This window comes from Paroedura picta, chromosome 3, assembly GCF_049243985.1.
Source record: "Paroedura picta isolate Pp20150507F chromosome 3, Ppicta_v3.0, whole genome shotgun sequence".
Lineage (NCBI taxonomy): Eukaryota > Metazoa > Chordata > Lepidosauria > Squamata > Gekkonidae > Paroedura > Paroedura picta.
Window position 1 is genome coordinate 48,316,464 of NC_135371.1, and position 12,945 is coordinate 48,329,408.

The following is a 12,945-nucleotide window of genomic DNA, read 5'->3' on the forward strand; positions in this document are numbered from 1 at the left end:
CAGTGTTTGTTGATCATGATACAACCAGCTTGTAATGTAAAAAGGAAATTGAAAAAATTACTTTTGCCATTTGTATATTTCTACTTGCGCTAAACTTCGATTAGCTAAATCTGGCTTTTTTGTAGCAGCAGCAGTTGTCTGAAGCTCTTTGTCATGGTGATTCAGTAATGCTTTCCTGTTGTCATGGTTGCAGAGTTCCATCTGAAGCCAACCAGTTTGCCAAGCTTTCTTGTTCGTAGACTGAGTGCATAAACTAAAACTAAAAACAGTGGTTTATTTTCAGACCCTTGTTTTTTGGCATAATAAATTATTATGAGTGTTTGTGGAGGGAGGGGGAAGAAATCAAAACCTGCAAATCTTCTTCTTCTTGGTAATCCTAGCTGTTAGTAACCAGGGCAAAAAAATTTTGCTAAGCATTTGATTGCCCTCACAATATACTCCTGGAATTGCAAAGACTTCTAAAAAATCCTCTTTTGAAGCGCTGGAAGAAAAGCAGAGCTTTTTGAACAAGTTGTATTCCTTATCACTGTTCTGTTGAGGGCAGGCACCCAATGAAAATGTTTGGTTTCTGAGTTCATGCATGCTTTAGTGAAAAAATAGGGGCCAGCCACATGACATGAAATATGCCATTTTGAAAGCTAGTTCAGAAATCAGCAAGTGACAGTTTCCCAATCACCTCAAAAAATAGCCAAACAAGAATCCATGTTGGGACTACACTGGATGTCTCAATAGAGAAATTTCATCTGGAATATATTCCACAGTTAAAAAAACAACAAAAACCAGAGGATGGAACCCTTCAGTCCAAGCAGCCAGAAAGACCCATAATATGGTGTCATGAGAGCAATGGCTCTAATTAGGCAGCTTCTGAAGCCCTGGTTAGTTCACAATGAAATAAATAAAAGACATTAACAGACAAGATGATGTCAAAAGTATGAACCAGTGGCATGATTGTGAACTCTTTATTTAGACTGACAGGCCATTAAACATTTCCTTTTGCTGTTAAATATGTGCAGGAACAAATTTCTTTCAGGAAACCTCACTAAAGGCTGAAGCCTTGCCTCCCTTCATGCTGTGCTCTCAAGTTGAATCAGTCCCCAGAGCACTGAAGAGCATTAGTTCCCCAAAATTATATCTATCTGTCAGGTTAGGTGACCCCAGTCTCAACGTGTCACACATATAGCCTGTTTTGGCCATTAGAGCATATGGTAAAGGTACAGGAATGGGGAAAATGTTGCATAGTGCTGCTATTTTTGGTGGTAGCTCCTTGTCAAATGCTACAACTAATTTCTCCTCTTAGTCCATGCTTAATGCTAACAATCTTATTCTTGACACAGATTTGTTTGAATATGGCCTCATTCTTCTACCACTTTCCATCTAGTCAATCAAGAACTGAATCAAGAAGTATATTGAAGTTTAATGTAAATGAATGAAAGAATGCAAAATCACCCAACCCTTGCTGAAGGGCGATTGTCCAACCCTTGCTGAAGAAACCATCACTCGATCTGTGGGACTCATCCAACTACTGCCCTATTTCGTATCTTGCATTTCTAGGCAAGGTAGTGGAGACCACCGTGGATCAGCTCCTAGCTTTCTTGGAGGGAACATCGGCACTCAATCCATACCAGTCAGGCTTCTGTCCTGGCCCTGGGATACAGATAGTGCCGGTCATCTTGGTGGATGATTTCCAGCACCAGCTGGATAGTGGTGGTTCGGCCATTCTCATAATGTTAGATATGTCAGCTGTATTTGATGTGGTTGACCATGAGCTTTTGGCCCACTGCCTCAGCGGATTTGTGGGGTAGTCCTGCAATGGCTGCTCTCCTTCCTATGGAACCAGACACAGAAAGTCACAGTGGGGGATGAGTTGTCATACCCTTTAAACTCCTATGTGGAGTTCCACAGGGGGCGGGCATCTCCCCACGCTCTTTAACATATTTAGGCACTCTCTGGCCCAGCTAGTTCTGAGTTTTGGGGCTGTGCTATCATCAGTGTGTAGATGATATCCAGCTCTATCTCCTCATGGATGGCCGCCCGGACTCCCCCCCAGATACATTTCCCAGTTGTTTAGAAACCATAACTGGGTGGTTAGAGCAGAGTCAACTGAAACTAAACCCCTCTAAGATGGAGGTCCTGTGCTGGGAAATAAGGGGGCAGGTCAGGAAGTAAGTTTACCTGATCTAGCTGGCGTGCAACTTAAAACTGCGCCCTGTATTAGGAATCTGGATGTGATCTTGGATGCCTCACTTACTATGGTGGCGCAGATCACAAAAGTAGCATGCCCAGCATTTTTCCATCTTTTCCAGATGAGGGTACTAGCACCCTACCTGGCGGAACACCTGGCCACAGTGATCCATGCGAACCTTTGTCCTTTAGCCAGAATATGCAGCTGGTGCAAAATGCAGCAGCCAGGGTCCTTACTGGAATACCTTGGAGAGCCCATATTCAGCCGGTGCCGAGGCAGCTGCATTGGTTGCCAGTTGAAGCCTGGATCATTTTCAAGGTTCTGTTTTTGACCTTTAAGGACCTCCACAGTCTGGGCACCATATATTTGAGGTACTGCCTATTGCCTTATGCTCCCTGCAGGGCCTTGTGTTCTGTGGATACTAACCTGTTGGTGATTCCTGGTCCTCAAGAAGTTTGCCTGGCCTCAACCATAGCCAGGGCCTTTTCAGTCCTGGCCCTGACCTGGAGGAATGAGCTCCCGGAAGAGCTAAGAGCCCTGCAGGATCTTTCACAATTTCGCAGGGCCTATAAAACGGAACTCTTCCTCCATGTCTTTGGTGGAGGCCAGGGCGAGAGAGATTGCAAGGGCCCCTTCACAACCAAGAACTATCAGCATCCCCAAGGACTGGGGCTCTGAGGCGCTGTTGGGAGGGGCATGGGAGATGGAGGAGGGGTTTTTATTTTTCTCGCTGCCAGAATAGGTGAGATTGGTTTTATGTTTCCTATGTTTTTATGTATCACGATTTTATTCTTGTTGTAACCCACTGCGAGTCACTCCTGAGAGCAGCATGTAAGAAATCGAATAAATAATAATAACAACCACATGCATTCTAGACAGCTGATTCTCACAAGCATGCTCATGGATCTCTTGATGACTCAGCCAAATGTGTGAGCTGTCTCCTTTGAAGAATATTCTCATTCTTAAGGCAGATTATATGACTATTACAGAGGCACACCCTCACTTGGCACTCCAGTCACTAAATAACACATCTGTGTGAGCCAATCTCTTATTCTTGTTATTCTACTCTCATACATCTCTGGCAACGATCAGAATTTTCCATTCCGCTTTTACTGTGGAGCAAAAAAATCAAATTCTTAACAAGTCACTTCAGTCAGAGCAAATTAATTAATCATTTCGTGTTGCTAATGACACATTAAAATGTGGAGTTGAAAATTAGAGGTGGTTGCTGTCAGAGGATGCTTAATGTCCTGGTTTGTCAAAACACTTAAGGCTCCTGTACAAACGGAAGACCTTTCTCTGCACTGGCGCAGGGAAGATGGAGAGACAAGACTGTTTTTAATAAACAACATCAAAAAGGAACTTAATCTTTTAGAAGAAAATTCATGTTCTTCTGATGTAACAAACCCAACAAAGACATCTGTGGCACCAGCACACTTATTGCAGCATGTCTGAATGGGTGGTCAGTGAAACTTGCTTGCAGGCCAGCTAGCAATAACTTCCATCTGTCCAGGAATCCCATTTCAGCTCTCTAAGCACCAGCTGTGAAGAAGCAGCATAGAATCATTTGGATGGAGCCTTTGCATGTACAATGAGAAAACTATCACATAGTCACTAAATCATTTGTTGAACATGGGTGGTCTTATGAAAGGACCCTGGTGTAGCCTATGGGATTTGGCTCCCAGATATTCCTGTAAATCTAGTCTTCATTCGAATGCCCAATTGTGGCAATGCCTTTCCCAGCTCCTTGCCCAAATATCACAAGCCAGCTTGGGTGTTATGGTGCTGGTGGCAGAATCTGTTGGCCGGTCATTTTTTAAAAAGAGAGAAGAAGAAGAAGAAGGAACTGACAGTGTCTAGATCTCACAAACTGCTTCTGAATCCGATGAGCTGCCCTTGGAGGCACTGCTGAATGCCTGCTGTGTCTCCCTAAGGAGCCCTGCTGCTCACAGTCTGTGAATTAAAAAAGAAAAGCACTTCCTGCCTCTTTAATTTCTCTCCCTAACAAGCTAAGGTAAGTGTGTTTGGCAGATTCCTCTGCAGCTGTAGCGTGAAAATGGGGTCCTTCGTTCCACTGCCAAAACTTTGATGCCACTGTTACAAAGAGTAATATAAATAGGAGCAATTTTCTCCCCCCGCACCTGGTTATTGCAGGATCCTAGACTCAGAATGGAAACCAGGGACTGTCCCACTGAGAATCAGACATGAAAGGTTTTTGTTGTTCTGCGGGTGGTGATCTGAATACATGATGTGGCTGTGCATGAATGCCTGGGTGCTGCAGAGCACTAATCAATGCTGACATCACAAGCCTCGGCAACAAGATGCCCAGTAATGATGCCATGGCCTCCTTTTTAAAATTCCATCCCATTCAGAAATTCCCAGTAAATAATTCTGTTTAGGTGGCCTGGAACCAATGCTAAGCACCAGAGAATTCCTGTAAATGGCAACTTTCTCTAGAAATCACATTCTTTCATCTGTCAGTTACCAATCAGGACCAAAACAAAGGCATCTCCATGTAAAGGGAAAGCTGAAGCTCGTTTTGCACCCCCTACTCCATTATGTACGCTCAGTTGCTTCTTGCCAATGTATCTGTAACAAGAAACACAAGGATGCTGCCAAAAATGGCAGCCCTATAATGAGTTTTCCACTTCGCCAACATGAAGTAAAACTTACTTCATGTCTTTACATCATTACTCTGTACATTCCTTTGCAGACAATGTTGTGCTTTGGTGGCAAGGAAAGAAACAGCATAATGACTTCGGATATGGAGTACGTCAGACTACATCCTCTGAAGAATGAACGTAGATCTCAATGCAGGACTGCCACTTTTATTGGCAGGGTTTTGTGTTTGTTTGCTTGCTTGTTTTGTTTCTGTGTGAGCTTTTTTTTTTTTGTAATATGTAGTTTATTTAAGTTGCATCAGTCTTCTCCTACGTTTCTAAAACTTGAGCAAAAATGACTTGTAGTAAAAAAATCGCCCAATATTGTTTTGCTGCCTCACTTTGCTGGCTGTAACTCCCCCCTCCCATCCCTTGAAAAGGCTTTCCCAAAGACTGGGGGCCCTTAAAATAGCTTGGGGTATAGCATGGAAGTCTGCAATGGGAAGGGAGAATTGGCAAGAATCCTTCCATCCACTTGAACAAGTGCAATGCTGTCAATTAGACAGTCAAGTAGACCCTAGCTGACCTAGCTGATTAGAATTTCCAACAGGCAATAGATGTCATCTTAACATTTCCTTATCTATATACAACAAATTTTACAAAATGATTTCATGAGGACCCCTGCCAACAATTTCCAAAGAAGACTGACCAGTCTCCTTTGTACAGTTCCTGTGACCAACTCTGGATCATCACTATTATACATTTACCGCAGAGAGTTCTGCAGAAAATCAACATTTCCTAGATTGTTGCGACCAGTGTTAGTTACTGCTAATGTAATATCAAAGATTACAGACATTTACAGGTTTTTGTGCTGATTGACTCCAGTTTGTCACTCAATCATAACTTCGTCCATTTATAACCTGCAATTTAAACAATAAATTAGCTCCATAGCCTTGGAAAGTCATAGGGCCATCCTCAGCAGTGTTACTGCTAGCGGTGAAGTTAGAAGGCTTAGAAAATATTGAGACTGATTCCGCATGGAGGCTTAAAACATGCACCGCCTCCCGCTTGCAAATGTGCAATTGTAAACCTGTGCAAGGAGTTCATAGCCTCCTGGAACCTCTCATCGGCTAAGGTGGCCAGGAGGTCTCTCACCTCATGGTCTTTCCAGGATGTCCCCCTTGCACCATTGATTAAGGTTAAGTCCATTTCTGTTGAGCAGCTGCTCTCTCAAAATGGCCGGCAGGCTGTGACCCTAGGCTTTCTGTTCCTACCTCGGTCCATCCAAGAGGAATCTGGAGTCTTGATAGGCTTGAGAGTCAAGCTGGCAATGTTGATTGGACCCCTAGGATCATACAGTGGCTTTCTTTGTTCCTGGCAACATTTCCCTCTTCCATGGAGCATGTGGCTACCACCATTTCAGAGTACCGAAACAATGTGTATGCATAGCCATGGCCATTTAAGTGGGGGGGGGGATGGGGAACCTCACATGTTCAAATCACCGATTAAATACACATGACACTGATGCCATAGTAACAGGGAGATGTCTCTCACATGATGTTCCCTTCCCCATTCTTCATCTCCCACCAGAAAAAAAACATGAAGATTTTTTTAGATGGAGACATGAATGGGTCTTGGAAGAAGACATGAATATGTCTTAGATGGGGTGGCTGGCCACTCACCAAAATATACATGTGGACCTTGAGGACATCCAGACTGTACATTCATGTTATTTCCACCTGTACACGGGTATATAGATTTGCATACATGTAGCTACAGGTACTGCACCATTTTTATAAAAAATTCCAATTTGGAAATGTGGAGGGGAAGGTGGATGCATGGGCAGGTACAACATTATGGAGACTGTTGCACGTTTCTCCCTCCACACAGGTTTGCCCCTGGTTGCTTCTGGATTGGAAGCACAACAAGAAGTAGTAAATCATGATTTTGCAATTTCCCTCATTGCGAAGCAAATCTGACTAAAACTCGCCACCCACTGGAGAGCTCCGGGTTGCTGCCGACATCATGTGGAGGCAGCACTAAAATTCCTCTTGCAGAATCGGTCAGACTCTTTAGCGTTGCACTGTCAATATCCTTATATGGCTCATGTATAAGTTGTAGATTCTACAGTCACTTTGCATTACCTTTAGCTAGGAATGGCATGACTAAGTGTGGTTCCAACAAATTATAATTTGTTATGATTAATTAGTATTTATTTATTTACCACATGTATATCCCAATTCTTCTCCTCCAAATAGGACTCAGGGTGGCTAACCGCATTTAACATTCACCAATAAAAACAATAAAAAGATAAAATAAATAATTCCAAATATAAAATGGTTAAAAATCTATCCCCATTAAAATCTGTCCTCTGTCAGGCAGGGTAGGGTGCATGGATGGTGAGGACACAGCTGAAGTATACCAGATGCCTGGTGGATCACAGTCACCCAAAGGTTGCCTCAGGGTTCTTATTCAGAAGACTGAAATGCTTCCATGCTGCTGCTCTTTGTGTCCACCTACGCTGCTAGGTTTCACACCCAGCCTGACCTTTTCTTATTGGCAACTTAAAAGGGTGTGGTTCCCCCCTTGCACTCATGCCATCTAGGGTTGGGAGCTTTGGCCGCCGAAGCAGCCGTTCCAGCCCAAGGCAGCCAGCACTGTGGCGCGTGCGTGCACTGACTGTTGTGCCAGCACCAGCGCCCCTCCCCCCCGCACTGCGGTGCTGGCTGCTTCGGAGGCCGAAGCGCCCAATCCTAACCATCACTGTCTCTCTTCAGAACAGCATATCTTGGAACCAGGAGACACCTGCCCAAGCGAGGGGCCTGCGCCTCCTCCTGTGCTCCATCTCCAAGATGGGGGGCAAACCACTTTTGCCTCGCAACTCAGACTCTTTGCTGCCCCTGGCAGCCTGATAGCAGTGGCAGCAATGGGGGGGAGGAGTGCACTTAAGGAAGGCAGTCCAAGGCAGGCTGCCCCCCTGAACATAGTGTAAGAAGCAACAGCAAATCCAAGCCAAGCCTGTTGTCTCCTTTCCTTGTTGACATGGTTCTCACTTGGGCCGCTTGCATGGGGAAGGGATTTAGACAGTTTGCCTTACAGTCACCTTGCTTCAGTCTCTTATGGCAACAGCTTCTCTATGTTGAGGAGGAAGCTCAACATGGATTGGCTCTTTTCAGGGATGCCATATTCGTGTACATAACTACCTATAGCCATGCAAGTGCTTGAGATCAGGTCAGGCAGTCTGAGTACCCAAAATCTTAATAGTTCAACAACATCTTCTAGGGATGGCTTTCCTACATGCCAATCTTTCATAGTATGAAGCTGGAGAACACATAGGACAGGAGTGGACCTTCTCTGGCCCCCGAGGGCTGGAACTCCCCTCCCCAATATACTCCCTTTGCCTTCTCATTGATGGATTTTTTAAAAATCAATAAAGATTTTTTTTCCTGTTCTGGGGTAAGGCTTTAAAAATGGCTACTTTCCCCAGTCCCATTAGTTGCCTTTATGCCAAACTTTTCCTATGACTTCATTGCCTTTGGTTTGTAAGTGCTTTTTAAAACTATAACAAAGCTTTATTGTTGCCGCTATTTTCAATTTTATGTTTCTGGTGGGATTGTAGCTTTGGTTGTTGTTGATTTAGTGTAGCCGTTATCAATGCTCAATAAAATCACAGTCCAGTAGCACCTTTAAGATCAACAAACATTTATTCAAGCCGTGAGCTTTCAAGTGCAAGCACTCTTCCTCAGATCATGAACTACCATCATGACAGTGGGAATATAAAGCAAAAATTAATTCTGTTACATTAGTAAACTGTGTCACACATCCAAATACAGCCATATAATCATTCTTTGCCAAAACAGCCAATCAGTCCCCTCGAATTCAGGTGTAGTTCACAAAACACAGGAGAAATAAAACTGTCCATGCCAGTGATCAATGGCTCCCATCACACCATGTGCTGCTGGCCCCATCTGTCTCCATACAAGTGTGAAACATTCCTGCAAGTGAAATGCTGCACTGGCAACTATCTCATCCCAATGCTGTTAATTTTTTTACTGCTAGTAGAGGAGTTAAGCTTTTGGATGGGGGTAGAAGGGAAGGATTTGAGCTCTCCTAAGCAGAGTTACACATATCTAAATCCACTAAAGTCAATGGCTCTAAGACAGTGTGGTCTTGCTCAGGCTAGCACTGTTGATCTTCTAGAAAAAATAAATGCTGCAAGAGAGGAGGACACAAAGGTTGCCAACTCTTCATAACTGCCATACAGAATGAATCTAAACAGAGTTACTCAAGTCTGAGCCCACTGAAATCAATGGCCTAACTCTACGTAGGATCCCACTGGCAGTCACAAGCATTATGACAGTGATGTACTTGCACACAAATTGCCCCATGAAAGCTGTAGTCTAGGCCGACACAGAAATGTGGACACAGCGAGGAAAACAATTTAGTTATTGGGGCCTAATGTTTCATGTATACAAAGTTATAGCATCCTAGTCATTGCATCAACCACCTTCAGTATGAAATGTCCACTTATTGCTATATCAATGTATGCATTGTACAAAACAAACATCCCAGTGGAAGTATGCATGAGGAGAATTGTGCACACTAAAAAAAATCCCAGTCGCTCTCTGGAATAAGCAGCTCCGATAGTGGCAGTATTGTTGTTTTTATGCTCCTACATTCACTGGGTAAGGACTTGCACTGTCAATGCCCCTCACATACAGCTGAGTGAAAGCCCATAGACAGCAGTAATGACAACGAGAGACTGTCTCCTCCTAACACAACTCATTTGTCCATGTGAAATGCCTGGGAATACAAAGTGATCATTAAAAGGCAAGTACATAAGAAAACAGTTTCCCTGCCTTGGGGTGTTTATGAAAACTCTGGTAATGCAATTTAATATCCTACTATTGGCAGCCTAATGAGATAGAGAAACCACATTTTACTTCTCTGGGAAATGGCTTCATTATTTTCACTTGACTTCAAATCAATTGTCCTACTTATTTGGAGAGGAGGGGCAGCCTTGCTGCTACCCCTGGTTTTCTCTAAGGTGTAATCAAATTGCATGACAATGGCAGGTGTCCAAATTACAAAGCGGAGGGAGGGGACTTGTGTCCTGGCATCACTGGCAACAGCAGCAGCTCTGCTACTTAAAAGAGGGTGGATACATTTCCCCTCCAGCCTGCTGTTACTGTGCCAAAATGATTTATAGCTGCTATAGCACTACAATGAGATAGTGTTTGCATCAATATAGAATCATAGAATCATAGAGTTGGAAGGGGCCATACAGGCCATCCAGTCCAACCCCCTGCTCAACGCAGGATTAGCCCTAAGCATCCTAAAACATCCAAGAAAAGTGTGTATCCAACCTTTGCTTGAAGACTGCCAGTGAGGGGGAGCTCACCACCTCCTTAGGCAGCCTATTCCACTGCTGAACTACTCTGACTGTGAAAATTTTTTTCCTGATATCTAGCCTATATCGTTGTACTTGAAGTTTAAACCCATTACTGCGCGTCCTCTCCTCTGCAGCCAACAGAAACAGCATCCTGCCCTCCTCTATATGGAATCATAGAGTTGGAAGGGATCTCCTGGGTCATCTAGTCCAACCCCCTTGTCAAACGTGAAGAGAACTCACAACAGGCTTCTTAATTAAAGAAAGCTTTATTGGAAAGTACTACACGCTAAGGACTGAGAAGTCAAATCTGACTAGAGTACAGATTTGCTTCAGCTTATCAATACAATTCTCCCGCTCAAAACTTGACAGTTCCCAAGGGAGGGGAGCCGGAGAAAAGACACATGTGTAAGAAAAACAGAAATACATTCTCATAGCCTTGAAGAGGTGACAACAAACCCAGGCTCAGCCGAGAGGCCACAACATGTGATAAGGTTACAAAAACAGATTATTCACTTTTATGGCTAGCAAGGATACAGGACCTGGAGCAACCAGGCGCCAAGCAATATAAACCAATATAACTGACATGGAGGAACTCAAGCTAATTTATGACAGAGATTCTACAATCCTGACATCCCTCCGCACTAAAAAGACCTCCCCCACCCTAGCCTGCATCCACAGGGCGGGGGCAGTCAGGGAATGCACGGTGGAAAGCCCGGAGGAGGCGAGGTGCCTTCACGTTCTCTGCCTCCACCCACTCCCGCTCCCCCGAAGGAAAATCCTTCCAATCTACCAAGTATTGGAGGCGACCCTTGAGCACGCGAGAGTCCAATATTTGGTTGACTTCATAGTGAGTGTCTTTATCGATGTAGACCGGCACAGGTGTGGATAATGGAGGGTGCCACACATCCGGCACAGGAGCTCGTCGCAGCAGGCTGGAATGAAAAACCGGATGTACATTCCTGTAAGTTTTAGGCAAAGACAATTCAACAGTCACAGCATTGATCAGTTTCACAACTGAAAAGGGGCCCACGTATTTAGGACCAAATTTTTTAGACTTTTGCTGACAGCGCAGATTCTTTGTGGACACATAAACAAGGTCTCCCACTTTCCAAGCGGGGGCTGGTGCCTGCTTTTTGTCGGCCTGGGTTTTGTAAGCCTGTTTAGCCTCTTTGAGGCTCGAGACAATGTCAGGCCACCCAGCACTGATAGTTGCAGCCCACTTGGTGACTCCAGGGGCTTCGGTCGAACTCAGCTTCCAAGTGGGTGCGGCCACTAGGTCCGTCCCGTACACCACTTTGAAAGGTGACACTCCCGTGGAGGCATGCACCCCATTGTTATAGGCGAACTCAGCAAGAGGCAAGAGGGCAACCCAATCATTCTGTTGGTGGTTGATAAAACAGCGCAGGTACTGTTCCAGAATTTGGTTCACCCTTTCGGTCTGACCGTTGGATTCGGGGTGGTAGCCTGAGGTCAGGGCTTGCTCCACCCCCAGCAACTTCAGGAGCTCCCGCCAGAACTTGGCAACAAACTGGGGGGCCCGATCCGTGAGCAGGCGCTTCGGGATCCCATGTAGACGGATTATGTGGGTCACAAACATGGAGGCCAGTTTGGCCGCTGAGGGCAAGCCAGCACAAGGAATGAAATGGGCTTGTTTGGAAAATGCATCTACCACCACCCAGATCACTGTTTTGCCTTGACTGGGCGGCAAGTCCGTGATGAAATCCATGGTGACATCGGACCACGGGCGAGAGGGGGTGGGCAGGGGCTGTAGCAACCCTCGTTTCTTCCCACCCGCAGGTTTGGAAACAAGGCAAGTGGGGCAGCCCTGCACATACTTCTCTACATCGGTCCGCAACGTTGGCCACCAATAATGTCTCCGGACCAGGTGCAAAGTTTTCACGAAACCAAAATGCCCTGTGGTTTTTGCATCATGACAAAGTTTTAAAATGTCCCCGCACGCCGCCGCCGGGACGTAGAGCCGCTCCCCCTTGAAAAACAGGCCCCCCTTGTCAGTTAGGTCGGGGCGGAGGGAAGCAAATTCAGAGTCCTGTGACAACTCCTCCTGCACCCACCCTCCCGGGATCGAATTTCCCTTCTTGGTTTGGCTGCGCGTCACTGCCGCCATTCCCAGTTGGGCGGGAGTAAAAACTGTGTCCACCAATGGGTCGCGCTTGCTGTTGTACTGGGGCAAGCGGGACAGAGCGTCCGCCAAAAAGTTCAGTTTGCCTGGCAGATGCTTGAGAGTGAAGTTGAATCGAGAGAAAAACTCCGCCCACCGCATTTGCTTGGCAGAGAGCGAGCGGGGCTGCTTGAGCGCCTGAAGGTTTTTATGGTCTGTCCAAACTACAAAGGGGACGGTGGACCCTTCCAACCAATGTCTCCAGGTGGCTAAGGCCAATTTTACAGCAGCAGCCTCTTTTTCCCAAATCGCCCAGTTTTTTTCTGCCCCGGAAAACTTCTTAGACAAATAGGCTAATGGGTGTAACCTCCCATCCTCCCCCTCTTGTAGGATCACGGCCCCCATTGCCACATCCGAGGAATCTACTTGTACGGTGAATTGCTTAGCTGGGTCGGCATGAGCCAGCACGGGCTCAGAGGTAAACAGGAGCTTCAGATTCTCAAAAGCTGCCTGACACTGGGGGGTCCACTGGAGTGGGGCGCCTGGGCGGCTTGCCGCTTTTCCCCCTTCCTTTGTTTTTAGCAAGTCAGTGAGAGGCAATGCCACCTTGGCAAAACTCGGGATGAATGTCCTGTAAAAGTTTGCAAATCCT